The sequence below is a fragment of the Pleurodeles waltl genome, chromosome 3_2 (assembly GCF_031143425.1).
Source record: "Pleurodeles waltl isolate 20211129_DDA chromosome 3_2, aPleWal1.hap1.20221129, whole genome shotgun sequence".
NCBI lineage: Eukaryota > Metazoa > Chordata > Amphibia > Caudata > Salamandridae > Pleurodeles > Pleurodeles waltl.
The window spans coordinates 93,288,989-93,304,677 of NC_090441.1; the positions used below are offsets into that span (position 1 = coordinate 93,288,989).

The following is a 15,689-nucleotide window of genomic DNA, read 5'->3' on the forward strand; positions in this document are numbered from 1 at the left end:
TTGCATGTTTAAGGTACTTTGCAGAGCATCATGTGTAAATATGACCTACAGCCAGTTGCCGATGGGTGAACAAGAAGAGCCTGGGTTTGTGGAGAGGTCATTTTGGCTTGGAGACACCCGAGTCTTGACGTTCCCAGAGTGCATGTGCTTTCAATATAGCCTGAACGGAAATAAAACCTGGACGTAAAGGCAGCAAATATGTAACCTCCTTGTCATCACTGATTTCTGCTCAATGCAACACTACTCTGCAAACTGCATGTACTTGAGACCTTCCCAGAGAGCTGACAATGCAGGTGGGTCTCATTGTATAGAGTGCACTCTTCCTCCGCCATGCCTGGTCTGGTTCAGCTGTGCCCACTTGCTGGCAGAGAGTGTCAAGGAGCACTGAGGTGGCAGCAGAACCTGGAGCACTAAAAAGGCAGAATAATGGACAAAGGCTGGCTTCAGAGGCAGGGTAATTGTGATAAATATGCTCCATGCACTTCTCCATTATCAATTCTTCCCACTGTACTCTCTGCCCATCTCATTTGCACCAGTGCTCTTTACTCTTATCATTTACAGTACCCATGGCACCAAACCATTCTCCTTCCTCAACTTTTCGGCCTTTCTTTCATGCCAGCCCTATTTTTTGCCCAGTGTCACTATTATCCCTATGCCTTTCTGGGCTCTGCTCTATTTTTTCACCCATTTCTATTTGTGCCAACTCTTTTCTCTATGTCCCTGTGCTGTCTCTCCCCGTCATTCTCCACCTCCCCTGTGCACCAGCAAAATGTCATTCAATGTGTCACATATAAGAATCCAGTCGAATGTCACACATAACATGCAGAAACAAACACTGACAATGACAATAGGTCTTGCCTTTAGACCCTATTTGCTTTGTCAATGGTTTATAGCTATGTTGTACAGCATTCCTAAAACTGTGCAGCATGGCTAAGCTATAACAAAAGGCAATTGTGTCATTTTGTTGGCACCATCTATGCGTGTGCCCACATAATTATATGAACTGGACAGCCTAAAGCATATAATGCCAGCAAATACAAAATAAGAAAATGTGAGTTACAAACCAGAAAGCCAATGGTAAGCACAGGGCTGAATGCATTCCTAGGTTAACCTTCTGAATGTCCCCAAGATGTCTTCAGCAAACTAGACAGCTGTGCTGTTTGGTAGGTTTTGACCTAAAAAAGTGCAATGATGCTTTTAGAATTAACTACTTCATAGTGCATCTATATTTTGAAAGTAAAGAAAAAAAAAGCACTCTGATGCAGACATAGCGATTTTTTGTGGTGGTGAGGGGTAATGGTGGTTAAAGGTACGACTCAAGGGAGAGGAGGCAAGCAAAGATGGGGAAACCACATTAAGGATGAACAGCTGAGTCCCCCCCCCACAAATCCCCAAGACCCTGCGAAATCTCCCCTGAAATGGATGCAATTACAACATGGCTCCTTGCAGGGTGTGGAAAGTCTGAACGAAGAAATTAGCTTTCTGGTGTGAGATTTTTTGTTACACTGCTTGTGGGCACTCGGGGAAATCCTTTGTCCTCACTCAAGCCTGTCTGAGCCAGACTGGAGTTAATGTTAAAGCCCTCCTGCTTCAGAACCGACTGCCAGGTGTTCTTTGAGACATAACAGCCTTTATAATATGCTTTTAAGTACTTTAATGTGTCCTGGGATAACGTACTCCTCTTAGGGCATGTTGGCATCACAATAACCCTTGTGCAACATATGCCTCCTCCTCTACAGCCATAGATATACACACCCAGACGAACAAACACACATACATAATACACACTCGCACACAGATAGTCACATGTAGAGACACATTTACAGAGACATGCAGACAGATGTCCAGATGTGCACACTCACTCAGACACATACATGCACATGCACACAGAAAGGCGCACATAAATAAACACACATACACACAAAAGTATGTTTCCACAAATTACACGCATATATACGTATGCACAAAAACATGCACAGAAACATATCGCACATGTAAATGAATCTCAAAGGTGCACTTGGAGGCGGTTGGAGAGGACGATCTAAAATATAGCATCTTCTAGTTAAATGTTCGTAGGGCCACAGAGGTGCTAAAAATTCCATTTTGTGTCACAGAAGTTAAACATACAATTGATAAATACAGGTTCTCAAATCAGGATATTGTCTTTAAGTACACGTGTTACATACTAAATGATACTTGTGCATGTGTGCAATGATGGGGGCAGCAGCAAGGGGGTGGAGGGGCGGTGAATGGGCAAGCAATAAGGGGAGAGGGAGCAAACCGCGACGAGAGGTAGGTGGTTGTATGGACAGGAGCAAGCTACCATGGAATGCTGTTAGGATAAGAGGGGGGCCATAGGGAGAGGTATGGCTTTGTGCCGAGACTCCCCACCCTCCTGAAAAAAACAAAACCTTTAATGTCTCAGGGAGGTTGCAAAACAATCCCTGTGGACTTTAGTTGTGCAAAGAGTCCTTCAAGGAGCTGCCAACCCACCCTCTGCAGTGGTTTCCAGCTCATGCTGCCTTGCACAGTGGCAGTAGCCAGGGGCAGAGGCTGGTCTGTTTGAAAAGAGAAAGGCGGAGGCGCGTTTGTGCTGGGACAGTGAGGCATCAACATCCTCTACAATGAGGGTTTAAAGCAGTGATGGGGTAGGGGGTGATTTGTGAACAGAGCAAGTATAGACGAGAGGGAGGAGTTGAACAGAAAAAAGCGAAGCTTATATAAACACGAGGAAAGCCAGGCGCCCTGTGAAACAGTGTGTGAAAAAAGAGAAAAAGAAAAGGCGTGCAATGGTGAAACATTAAATCGGTGCTGTGACAATATTTACAGGACTGTTTTCAATGGTGCTCGAAATCGAAAGGCAGGGGGAGTAGTTGTGCGACCTGAGAGCCTTCCCATGCCACCATCCAGAAACAAAAGAAAAAACAGTGTGCAGCAACAAGCCTAAATGAACATAAATGGAAGAGTCCAAGTCCTGGGGGCCAAATCCGTGGAGGGAACAAACAACGAAAATGAGTTATAAATGGGAAGAAATACTCACTTGGAAGCAAGGATTTTTAAAGGGCACTGAAACAAACAAATGAAAAACAGTGGATGGGCTGTAAGCCCAGAAAGTACATACAACATGTCTCAAAAGAGCGCATGCGCTATCAAGTAGACATTGTAAGGCACAGCAGCTCCGTCTTGGGGGTTGTAGCAGTGTGTTAGGCAAATCATTTTGGGGGAAGATCTGTGTATGAAATGGTTACTGTTTGGGGGGACATGTATAACTTGCACAGCACAAAGACAGTGTGGGGAGGGATGGTTCTTTTGCTGGAGTGTAGCTTGTATCTGCCTTCCTCTCTTACCCACAGAGCAGCTGCAAATGCAGGCAGCTGCTCTGGGAATAAAATGGTGTCATCCATAAAATGTCATATTTCATAATATTTAAAAATGTGTGAACAGCTCCTGTGTTCTCAAGTGAAAATATTGACAGATTTTGACAAGCCTTTAAACTTATTTTATTTTCCAGTCTGATACTAGAGAGCCTGTTCACAGCCCACCTGAGGGCATGCCTTTTTTTGGTGACCGATGCCATGCAGGTCCTGGCTTTGATCAATCACACAGAGGCAGTGGCAAGGCATTGGCACCGGAAGGCCTGAGGACCAAGATTTCTACACCATGGATCTAGAGAATATAACCTGTAGACAATGTAGACTTCATAGTCTTCCAGAACATCTGGAAAAAAAGGAATATGCACAATTACTAGATGAAACGTGTATCTAAGCAGCTGGGGCAAAGATCAGACATAGAACTAAACAGTCCACTACCACATACTGTGGACTATGTTCCAAACAAATACAAGTAACCAAGAGTTATACTTCATCTTCAAAAATTCTCTCAAGTTCATATGATTCTGGAAGCAAGCAAAGACAAAAAGAAAACAATGTGGAATTCTTATCAACAGTTATCTCTCATGACCTAACCAAAGAACGATTGTTCAGAAGAAAAGATTTAATGAACTGAGACCAACTATGAAATACATAAATATTAGAAATTGTATAATTCTCCCAGGAAATGCAACATAACAATTAAAAAACACTACATCTTTGACAAAGAAGAACATTTGGCAGACTTCATGGAATCACTCACTGCAAAGTACTTTGAAATTATAACTGTGTTTATCAGCTCTAGTGGTTCACACCAGCCCACAAATATGATTTTTAACATGGAATCCACCAATAACCAATAAGGTGTTAACATATTAAACCAATTAATGAAATATACCGTAAACAACAATAAAGACTTTCCATTTGATAAATTGCTACCATTGTGTCCTTGGGGTTTAAACTTCAAAGATTCCTGTCTCTCTAAGTCTGAGAAATTTCTTACACTGTTCTTTCTTGTGAGAGTCAGTTTGACTTTATTTCTTTACATTTTCCTTACAGCGAAATGTTCCCTCTCGCTATTACTAAGTACCTGCTTTGTTTTTTATATTTAGCCTCCATTTTAGGTAAGGACCTACATCAATAAAAACGATCTGAGATGATGACCAAAGGCATGATGTTAATCATTCTATTTTACAGATTAAAGTAATCTGGAATTTCAAGGGCTAAACCACTTTTTTAGAACATAAAAATGCACACAGCACCTAATGAGACCATCTTTTCATCAAATGAAGAAGAAAAAGGACAATTGATAAAAGTGACATTTGAGATTGGAGACTAGAACAGCACTCTAATAAAAAATATATGAACCAACCCAGATTAAACATGATTCTTGGAATACAGATGAAGAATTTTAAGAACTTTTTGAAGAGTGGCCACCAGATCATTATATTAGGAGGAGACAGCCACATGTATTTTGATCAATGATATATAAATTAGACATTGGTTGTGCTAAGTCTAAATTTAAGAAAACATTTTGAATGCTTATTAAGAACTCTGGGCCTGGTGACAACTTTGGAGGAGGGTGTTAATCCGTCCCAAATGTGACAGATATACCACCCGCCGTATTACAAGTCCATTATATCCTATGGAACTCGTAATACGGTGGGCAGGATATCCGTCACACTTGGGACGGATTAACACCCTCCTCCAAAGTTGTAATCAGGCCCCATGTCTTAATGGGGCATTAATGCACTTGGCAAACCCAGATAGAAAATAGTTTACATTGCGTATTCATCTCTTACAGAATTGACTAGTTATATGCTTAAACTTATTAAGAAAATGGTCTCTAATAATATTCCTCCAATTCGCTACACAGAGGAACACAATATAAGAGAAAATGAATATAACCTGTTACTAAGGGCCTCATTACAAATTTGGCAGTCTGCGGACTGCCATGGTGGTGTTTGCGGTCCGACTGCAGTCGGGTTGGAGGTTGGACTGCTGTATTATGGGTCATGCAGGTCTATGGAGCAAAGACCACCGCGGTCCTGCTGGCACCGCCAGGAAGCACAGACCACTGTGGTCATGAGGCACCACAAACAGCCCGGCAAAGCCTGTGTGTTGCCACCAGACACATATATGGTTGCCCACCAACAATGTGAATGTGGTGGTTCAACTACCACATCTCAGCAGGTGGAAACGGACAGTATAAAGGGAGACACTCACCTGCAGGTATCCTCACATGTCCGGTGCCACCATGGAGCCCATCACACATGTCCTGCCGCTGCTGCTGATCATCGAAGGAGCACAAATCCATGCCGCCGTGGACACAACCGACCATAAATACACATACCTACCTGTGTCATTATGCTCAACGATAGATTGTCACGCCGTCAGACACATCATATGGGGGTCACGCTACACGCACCAAGTACACTGGTCATTGTGTCCCGAGTCAGAATCAGACACAAAGAAGGACACATTACAAGTCACAATATGCCCCTTTGAGCAGGTCACTCACACTGCACCGCAACACTACACAAAAACACACATCTGCTCATCTTAGGCACTGGGACAGTGAAGTGTACACAACAATATCTCACTCAACACCAACAACACAGCAACATCACATCTACAAATACAACTCCCATTCCTCACATGCCATTGTAGTGCTTTCCTCTTATTTAGTTTCTAAGCACTAACATAACACAACAGAAATGCACTTCTGAGGTCAAAGAAGACTTTTATTGTTATTTTATTCTTCCCCAACCACAATGTTTATGAATGAATGACGAATTAGTAGCTTTCAAGTCCGCGTTAATCAAACAAAATATATCAGTTTGCAATATACACAGCAGGTTATATTTATAAGATATTGAATGCAAAGCAAAACAAATACTTCACCGTGTGGGAACTATTCACAGCTTCATCTTTCTAAGGTCTGCAAGCTGAGGACCCCTGTCAGCCGCGAGAAAGAGAGATTCATCTACCCACACGGGATTGCTGGCAGCCTGCGCCAAGCTCCAGCACGAGGTCCGGCAGATTCGAATCTAACTCTCTGCAGCCTGTTACATTCGTTACAAAGGTGTGCCCCCTCCCCTCAGACCTGGGAAACTGAGCAAGCCTTTTGGAGACTGGCCAGGTCTCCAAGACTACTCCTGTTCCCAAGCTCAAGGGAAGAGAAACGACGCCCATGTACTCTCTCTTATCAGGTCTAGTCTACTGTGAGAGCAAAACATTTTGGTTCTCTGGTGCAAAAACACAGCTTGGAAAAATACAGCTTAGATTCTCAACTGCCATGTCTAACTCCACGTTAAAGGCAATGGGCAGCTAACCTAAATATCAAATGCAATGTCATGTTAAAGGCAATAGGCAGCTAACCTAAATATCAAATGCAATGTCTAGTGTCATGTCAAAGCCAATAGGCATCTAAGCTGAATACAAAATGCAATATCTTATATCATGTCAAAGCCCATAGGCAGCTGAGCTGAATATAAAATGCAATGTATAATATCATGTCAAAGCCAATAGGCAGCGGAGCTGAATACAAAATGCAATGTATAATATCATGTCAAAGCCAATAGGCAGCGGAGCTGAATATCATGTCAAAGCCAATAGGCAGTTAAGCTGAATACAAAATGCAATATATAATATCATGTCAAAGCCCATAGGCAGAATATCTAATAGCATGTCAAAGTCAATAGGCAGCTAAATTGAATACATCATGTCAAAGTCAATAGGCATGCAATGTCAAAGCCAATAGGCGGCTAGACTGGATACAGCATGTCAAAGCCAATAGGCAGAATACAGAATGTAATGGCTAATGCAATGTCAAAGCCCATAGACGGCTAAACTGAATAAAACATACCATGTGCTACTGGTGAACATTGAGCAACTAATATGCGCAGTGGTGAAACACAAAGTCATTGGTCAAAACAAACTTTATCAAATGGCAGGACAGCCATAGACTGTCGTCACATTCAACACACAACTGTATGGATGTGGCATGGAACACAAACACCACTCCCGGGAAACAGCCCTGCAAGGGACACATACATCACCCACATTGCAACACAATGGAAGGACAATGGGATGCACAATAGACAGAGAGACAAATATACAAAGCTCGCTATGCAAACAATACCTGCACAATTGGGACGGGGCCACCAGGAGCACTCAGGGAAGGATGCTGCACTGGGACACATATCACTTTGCACATGCCCATTAAATAAAATTTGCACAAGAACTGGCCCAACATATCTCAGAGACAAACAATACTAGATCCAAATGGCATTCCTATCTGACCATTGAGGACTTGCAAGTCAACAAAGCACATACAACTCCAACTGCATGGGACATACACCTACATGAAGTAGCTGCAAGGTACACACAGCTAAATGGACACATGCACAGTCAAATGCAAAGGAAGCTAGCACAATTGAACACTCTCCATGTCTGCACAAACAAAACTCAAGCTGCCACACATCAGATGAATCCATAATCCATATCAGGGGGACAAGTCTAACACCATACATGCTCACATTGGACAACACAAGATTAAATACTTACCATATTAAACAGTACACAAAGCCATGACACTACCATTGCATGCATTTACACCCACACATCCATACAGTCATCATAAACCCTTGTTTTGGGGGGCACCAGCACTGCCCACAAGGTCAGATACTGCAAACAACAGCACATGGATCAGCAAGCAGGCTGAAACACACACAACTGTAGGCAGACAACATAAGTCACTCAGGAACAACATAAAGGTAGAAAAGGAATTTCAGGACGAATGTGTACCCAACAAAACCAATGTTTGGGTTTATTACTTTTAAACGTGAAAAGTCCAATGTCATTGGCCTGTCCATTTTGATACGCACAGGCACTTGAAAAGTCCAATGTCATTGGCCTGTCCATTTTGATACGCACAGGCACATAACTATGCTGTCATTTGACTCCTAACTGCCAGGGAACCTCTACAGGAAGGGGCATCAAGTGGACAGGCAGGCACCTCAGGGATCATCTTTGTGGGGGCAGATTTGGGAGGGGTGGGTTTGGGTTTGGAGGGGTGGACTGCTTCTTAGGAGGGGTGGGCTTCTTCTTGGGGAGAGGAGTATAGGTGTTTGCAGGGGTCAGGTGTGACAGGGGAGGTCTTGGAAGTGGAATAGATGGGTACTGTCAACACCAGGACAATGTGCGCTCTACGTCAACATAATGCAAAGAAACAAATCTTGTGCAATGTAATAATTCATAAATTGCGTGCTGATATTGCATATTAACTTTTTGTATTGCAGGTATTTATATTGATATGTCTTTAATACAGTTTGCAATGTATTGTTCATTTTCAAGCCTTTCCTGCAGCCTGACTAGGTGTGGCTGAGTGTGGTAGTGGGCGGGGCTTGGGTCTATTTAAGGAACCCAGCCCAGCTCCACGTGCTCACTATTCAGAGGTCCCGGTGGAGAGCAGCAGCAGTTTCCAGGGCTCCTGTTCTGGAGGCCTACTTGGAAATTTCTAGGCCCTGTCCTCATTAACTTGGTGATCCTCAAGCAGGGCGGCAAGACGGAGGTCGGGTTAGGCCCCCGACTCCGTTTCTTGAGATTTTTCGAGTTTTGGTCTTTGGATTAAATCGTGTGTGCGATTGTTTCTTGGTATTTGAATCTTGATGGTTCAATCAGCAGCAGTGTGCGTGATTCATACTTGGCCTTTGACTCTTGCATTTCAGATTGGCAGAGTGCGCAATCATTTCCTGGCATTTGCGTCTTGATGGTTGAATCGGCAACAGTGTGCGCGATTCATTCTTGGCCTTTAACCCTTGGATTTCAGATCGTCAGAGTGCGCGATCATCTCCTGGCATTTGAATCTTGATGGTTGAATCGGCAGCAGTGTGCGCGATTCATTCTTTGCATTTAACCCTTGCAGTTCAGATCAGCAGAGTGTGTGATCATTTCCTGGCACTGGAATCTTGATGTACAGTTTAGCAATAAGATGCATAGTAATTTCGGGGCAATTGAATCCTGAAACTCAAATCAAAACAGAGTGTGACTTTACAGTATTATTCATGACTCTTTCGCTGTTCATGTTTTGGGAATTAATGTGTTAATTGACTTTTGTCATGCCATAGTTACTATTCCAAGAACTAACTTGAGAAGGTTCTATGGTCAGTACATAAGGTGTTATACTGGAAATGCTTAAATGAAAGTTTGCGTAATCCTTCTTTTACTTCCAGGTATCCAGAACTAAAAACTCATGTTATTGAAAAGCTTTTGATCTCTCATGTTATCAAAGTATAGATATTTATTAACAAAGTTCATGAAGATTAATGTGAATAAACTTTGCTATTGTGTTCCTAACTCTTGCTTCCACAGGTCTCCTTCCCCACTGTTCCCAACCCAAAACCCATCCCCCACTTGACCATTCTTTAACTCTGTGCTATAACGGCTAGTAGATTTTGGAGCTGCCAAGAGGTGGACATATTGGGAACAGGCGCAAACCCCGAGGATCCGGTCTCGCTGATAGGTAGGGAGGTGGGACGGGCCACTTGGGTTTGGGATGGGGGTGGAGGGAACAGGGGAAAGGTCAAGGTCAAGGTCAAACAAAAATCTTTTTTAGGAACACAGGGCTGGTCAGCAGAAAGGAGTGGGGATTTGGAGGTTGAGGGAGTGGTTGTCTGTTGTATCGGTGTGGATGTTGTGGGTTTGTGCATGTGGAAGATATGCTTGTGTTTGGGTGGTGTCGGTTACGTGGGTGAGTGTGGGCGTTTGTGTGTCTTTGGAGGTTGGGAGGTGGAGGTGCTGAGGGATAGAGTGGTGGATGTGTGTGTGTTTGTGTGTCTGTTGGGGTGGTGTCTTAGGGTATGGTAGATGTCTGTGTGTCTGTTGGGGTGGTGTCCGTGAGTATGCTGGGTGTGGTGGGTGTATCACTGACTGTTGTTGGGGTGCCTGTGGGTACACTTGATGTAGTGTGTGGGTCAGTGGGTGTGGTGGGGGTGTCTGGGGTCATGCATATCTATTTCTCACATACATAGTGACCCAACAATAAGAAATGATGCTCTAAAATCCTGCAATGTTGCTGATAAAAGCACAATAGCTTGAAGAAGTTGACATGGAAATACTCATGTCAGACTGGAATCAGTTCCACAATGCACACTTCACCAAGTGATATTTGTTCTAATGGAGTCATGGATGTAGTACTAATGTTACTCAGACAGACCAAATATTTGGCATGGAAATTGACACTGTAGACATCATGTGCAATATGCCAGGGAGAGATGTCCCAAAAATCCACAACACAATGAATCAGCAGGCCCCAGGAAAATCACCACTAATGTCTGACAACCCTTACAATGACGTACTCTGAGTGCATCAGTACATGCCATTGATCCTTAGTTGCTGGAGAGGCCCAGAGATTTGCAAGTACTTGTTGAAGGCCCTCAACATGTTGCCCAATTGGAAGCCACATCATTGTCTCCATTATGGTCATGCAGACCCAGATGTCTGTGGATGAATATTTGTACCCAAATACATGTGATTTCAACATAACTACAAGTCACACCATGATGCATGCCAACAATCAGATTACAACCCTTACCCATTTCACATGTGCTAAGCACTTTGCTAAATGATTCTATATCAGTGGCATAGAAATGCACAGTGTGGCTAAAAACTCTAGGCTTACCTGTCATGTCCCTCATTGCTACCGCAGTTGTACATGCCAAATGACATTCTATGACGCATGAGGGTATGTGTAAGCCGATAAACAATGGTGACACACTCCTGTATCCCTGTATGTGGCACAACATGAAATGTATCCCCATTGTAAATGTTTTATTCTACACACAGGCTGCCATGCACATACATGTGAGGAATACAGACATCATCCCATCAACACAGGTAGACATGCATGAAACAGCAGCTTACAAATGTTTTGCTAATGAGAAAGGGACACATGCTGACATGTAGGCACAAGGAATGATGGCAACAGTGATGGCACATAAATCATTCAATGGACATTCCCCACTTACCAAGATAAAGTATTGATTAGTAGCTGCACCCAAAGAACCATGTATGCTCTGTCCCATGTATGATGTCCATCTTCACATTACTGTAGTGAGGCACCAGCACCCGTCATATGCTGAAGAAAAGTAGCCTCTGGGTGGCAGATGCCAAAATGCTCATTTATGCAGACACATGGCTGAGGACAAGGATCCATTTCTTCCTTACTTTTGTAAGGTAACCTTTGTCTGTTGCATAGAATTTACACGAGGTACAACAACAAACAGTACTTGATTGATCACTGTACACAGCCATATTTTGTACCTGGAGAGCAAGTTGTTTGTGGAGTGTACACAATTGTGTCCTAGGTCCCTGGGCCAATAGGCAAGGCACATCCGTATACAACACATAACATGTTTACACAAACAGTCACTCATCTACTGTGTTAAATATGGCTCATCCCTAATCATCAGGGGGAGCTGTCAGAACCTAACACATTCACTTAACAATGTGAAAGACTGGAATATACCCTGTACTCACCCCCTTGTGGCGACTGGGATCAGTCATGGTCCAATGCGCTCCCCCCTTACGTTAGGAGGACATCCCCAGCTGGACCACTCCGATCTTCCGGGCCCAGCATCTCAGGTCCTCCCACCTTTTCCGACAATGACTCTCCATAGTTCTTTTTTCTGATGGGCGTAGACCTGCATGGATGCAAAAGGCAAATCAAGAGATTATAATCACAAGTTTAATCACAAATGGTTGAGCCACATACATGTCAGTAACACCAAACTAGGATGTTTCTATTTGTTAATACTCCCCAAGTGTGAAACACACAAGCCAATAAGTACAGCAACATGACTACAGACATATGTATTTCCATCTGCAGACTAACCCACTACCCTGCTCATGACTTACAATGTCTAAGCAAGAGGTAGCCCATGCTCTAGTAACCTGTACTGTGATGTGAGCCACAATTAATCACTACACACCTATGTGGCTTCAGAAGGGTAAACTCCTTAGGCATGAATGGACCACCACATTCACACTTTGTGAGAATGGCTCACTGCATACAGTCCCGACAGGCACAGGCAACTGCCAGAGTACTTCAAGATCACACGAGTAACAATCAAGGGGCTGGCATGGTGGGTACAGAAAGTGTCTTCCTTGTCCGTTTGTGGACATATGGCCTAACAGATGCAGACTCATGCCACTTCAGGGGTGGAGTTCTGTGTTGTGTACCTGTACCATAGAACACTCCTTTGGACATATGTGTCTATCCTACAGAGATGGCATCCAAAAAAACAAAGGCATGCATTGTACAGTTTCTGCAATGCGACCGAGCTACTGAATCACGTATCATGGCCTACCAGGAATCAACACACTGTCTGCACTCTGGGACTGTCATTTATGCAATATGACTGAACAGGACAAATATGACCTGTGTGAAGGTGACAACGGAGCTGTGGGAGTAAGGGACATGTCATGAGTCTAAGACACACATTGACAATGATACTAAATGCACATATGGACTAGATTAATGGTTTACCTCTGAACCCATTCCTAATCTAGTCAAAAGAATGAGGCATTCAGGGCAGCTTTTGCCATCAGAGCCTCATATTGGCCCCATGACAGGATCTGCTGGGGCACAGGGAGTGGGCACAGTGCCACAGTTGCATAGCCACAGTGACTCTACCACAGCCTAGACTAGTTCCCATACTGGTGGATACATTTAACAGGCCCTGGTTTCTGCAGGCTGCTCTGACAGAACCTACGTGGCATTCCATTCCCATCACTTCCCCGCATGACAGTATATCAAGTAACCAACAGAAATCTGTCATGTGGTGTGTGTGGCACCCTGACGGGCAGAGTGACTCATGATATGTATTCCACACAACAGCTTACCAAAGGCAGATGTGGTTTGAAAGATATGTGGCACTATACACATTGGTCACATGACTCTCAACTGACTCATTTAACATGCATACACAGCTCATGCTGTCATACACACACATGTTGTCTGATATTTACAACAATCATGAGGAAAGAGATGACAGTGGATAGCAGTCATGTCTCCTTACTTAGTTATATGCATCCAACACAACGAGGATCTAGGACCCCAAAACCCTCACACAACCCAATGTGACTGAACTTAACATATGGCACTGGCCGCTAATACCTGCACATTGTCTGTCCTATTGATGCCACACAGTAGCAACAACAGCATGTGGGCTCATTCTAGCCTGTGAGGAGGGAAAGGATGGTAAAGAACAGATAGAATTGTGCACAAAAGGTACTTACCTGCTGCTCTGGTGACCTATAGAGCTGTCAATACAGGGGTAGGACCTCAATCACCAGCCTCTTCAGCTCCTCTGGTGAGAAGGCAGGGGTCCTATCACCTGCTGGACATGGCAGGATTGCTCCCAGAGGCGACATACAGCAGATCAGGTTGTGGAGGTGTTTCTGGCAGCAGTGTCAGGAGTCAAGTGAGTGAATCTGCAGAACATGGCGGTCATGTCCACGGTCGTCACCGACAGTGGACACAGCCATTGGCCCGCGACTGCTACTGGCAACAATGTTATCCCATGACTGTGTCCGCCGCTGTTGCAACTGCCTACCACCATTACGACTTCCACTGTTGGTCGCAGGCAGTTCCTAATGTCCTGTGGAGAAGGGCAGGTAGCTGCCATTTTGGCAGCCTAAAATGTTGTATTGGGCTTTAGAAACTGCATCACACCTGCAAAAAAAAAATGTTTGACCTCACAAACAATCTTATCCTGTTTTGGCATGTAGGTCCTACTTCCTAAACACCATTGTCATATGTTGCAGGGCAGAGATGGCATTTAACAGTGGGGCACAGTCCACCACTGCCGACAGTCATTTTGGCAGTCGGGATATACAGTCACATTTTGAGGGGCAATTGTGTTGCACATCTTTGAGTTTGGTCCATATACATGTTGTGGACATGTGCAGAAAAAATATGGGGTCACATGTGACCCTTGTGCTATTTTGCACACACCCCACATGTGGTAGAGGCCATTGATGGCACACATGTTGGCTTGGTCCCACAGCAGGCCAATGAACAAGTATATCGCAACAGAAGGAATTTCCATTTCATCAATGTGCACGTTGTCTGTTTGACAGATCTCTACATTTCACGTCTGTGCCCATTATCCCGGTTCAGCCCATGATTCCTTTATTATGCAGAATGCCACCACATCCCAGCTTATGTCACAACTGAACCCAGAGAGGGCCTGGCTGGTTGGTAAGTCATATCTGTCCTGTTTGTGTGTGTGCAATGTCTGGTGCTTCATTCATGAAGTGAGTGACTCATTGTTGCACATATGTCCCATTACATAAGAGGAGACTCTGCATATCCAAACCGTCCTTGGTTGTTGATGCCTCTAAGGCAACCAATTACACCAAGGGAGGTTTGCTTCAATGAGGCCCATGGAAGAACACGGAGGGTAGTGGAGCAGGCTTTTAGGCTCCTGAAGGCCAGATTTAGGTGTCTGAACAGGACTGGTGAAGCCCTCCTCTACTCACCTGGAACATCGCCCTGCAGAGGAATATCCCGTACATCCCAGAGGAGGGGGAGCCTGCAGTGCCACTGGGTGAGAATCCTGAAATGCCAAGTGAGGATGACCGTGGTGAAGAGGAAGGAGCAGACTTGCATGAATATCTCAACAGTTACTTTTCATGAGTGTATGTCTTGTGTTGTCATGACTATGACTGTACAATGAACTGCAGTTGTGAGAATATGTGGAGTCGAGTATTTTAGCAAAACTAGGGAGCTGATACGCTGCAGTATTCAGCCAAAGGCTGCTTGAAGTGTTAGTCTTAAAAATATATATTTTTATTGATTTTGAACAAGTGATAAAGACTGACGTTGAGCAGGAAGCACCTGCAAAACACACAGTCATCAAGTATAACCCAGCATCCCCTGAGGCGAACATCCCGCAGTCAAACATTGTTCTTCATATTCATGATAGTGTTAGGGGTATCACAAGTCTCCCAAAGTAAGTATTTCACAATGGTATGGATTTTCCAGATCGTAATACCTGCTCCAGGGGCCCCAAATCTTACCATATTTCTTCGGGCACCCGCAGGCCTTATATGTGACCTTTTCAGCCCCCATGTCGAGATCCATCCCCTTCTTCCATTCATCTATGATTGGCAGTTTAGGAGCCCCCCACTTACGGCTATATCTGTCTTAGCCACCACCAACCCTAAATTACAGAAGAACAGCTGTGCTCATGGAATATCAATGTCTGTGGGGATGCCTAGAATTACATATTTGGGATCTACTGGGAGGTATAT

General features: G+C 44.0%; 1 long non-coding RNA gene across 1 annotated transcript in view; it reads right to left on the minus strand.

Moving 5' to 3' along the window:
* Positions 1–1,069: 1,069 nt before the first annotated feature.
* Positions 1,070–15,689, minus strand: part of LOC138286524 (uncharacterized) — a 54,131-nt gene continuing 39,511 nt past the window's right edge. Inside the window, exons 2-3 of the long non-coding RNA XR_011202005.1 lie at positions 5,595–12,073; positions 1,070–1,175 (exon numbers count right to left, since the gene is read on the minus strand). This is a non-coding gene — a long non-coding RNA (uncharacterized lncRNA). The remainder of the gene's footprint in view (positions 1,176–5,594; positions 12,074–15,689) is intronic.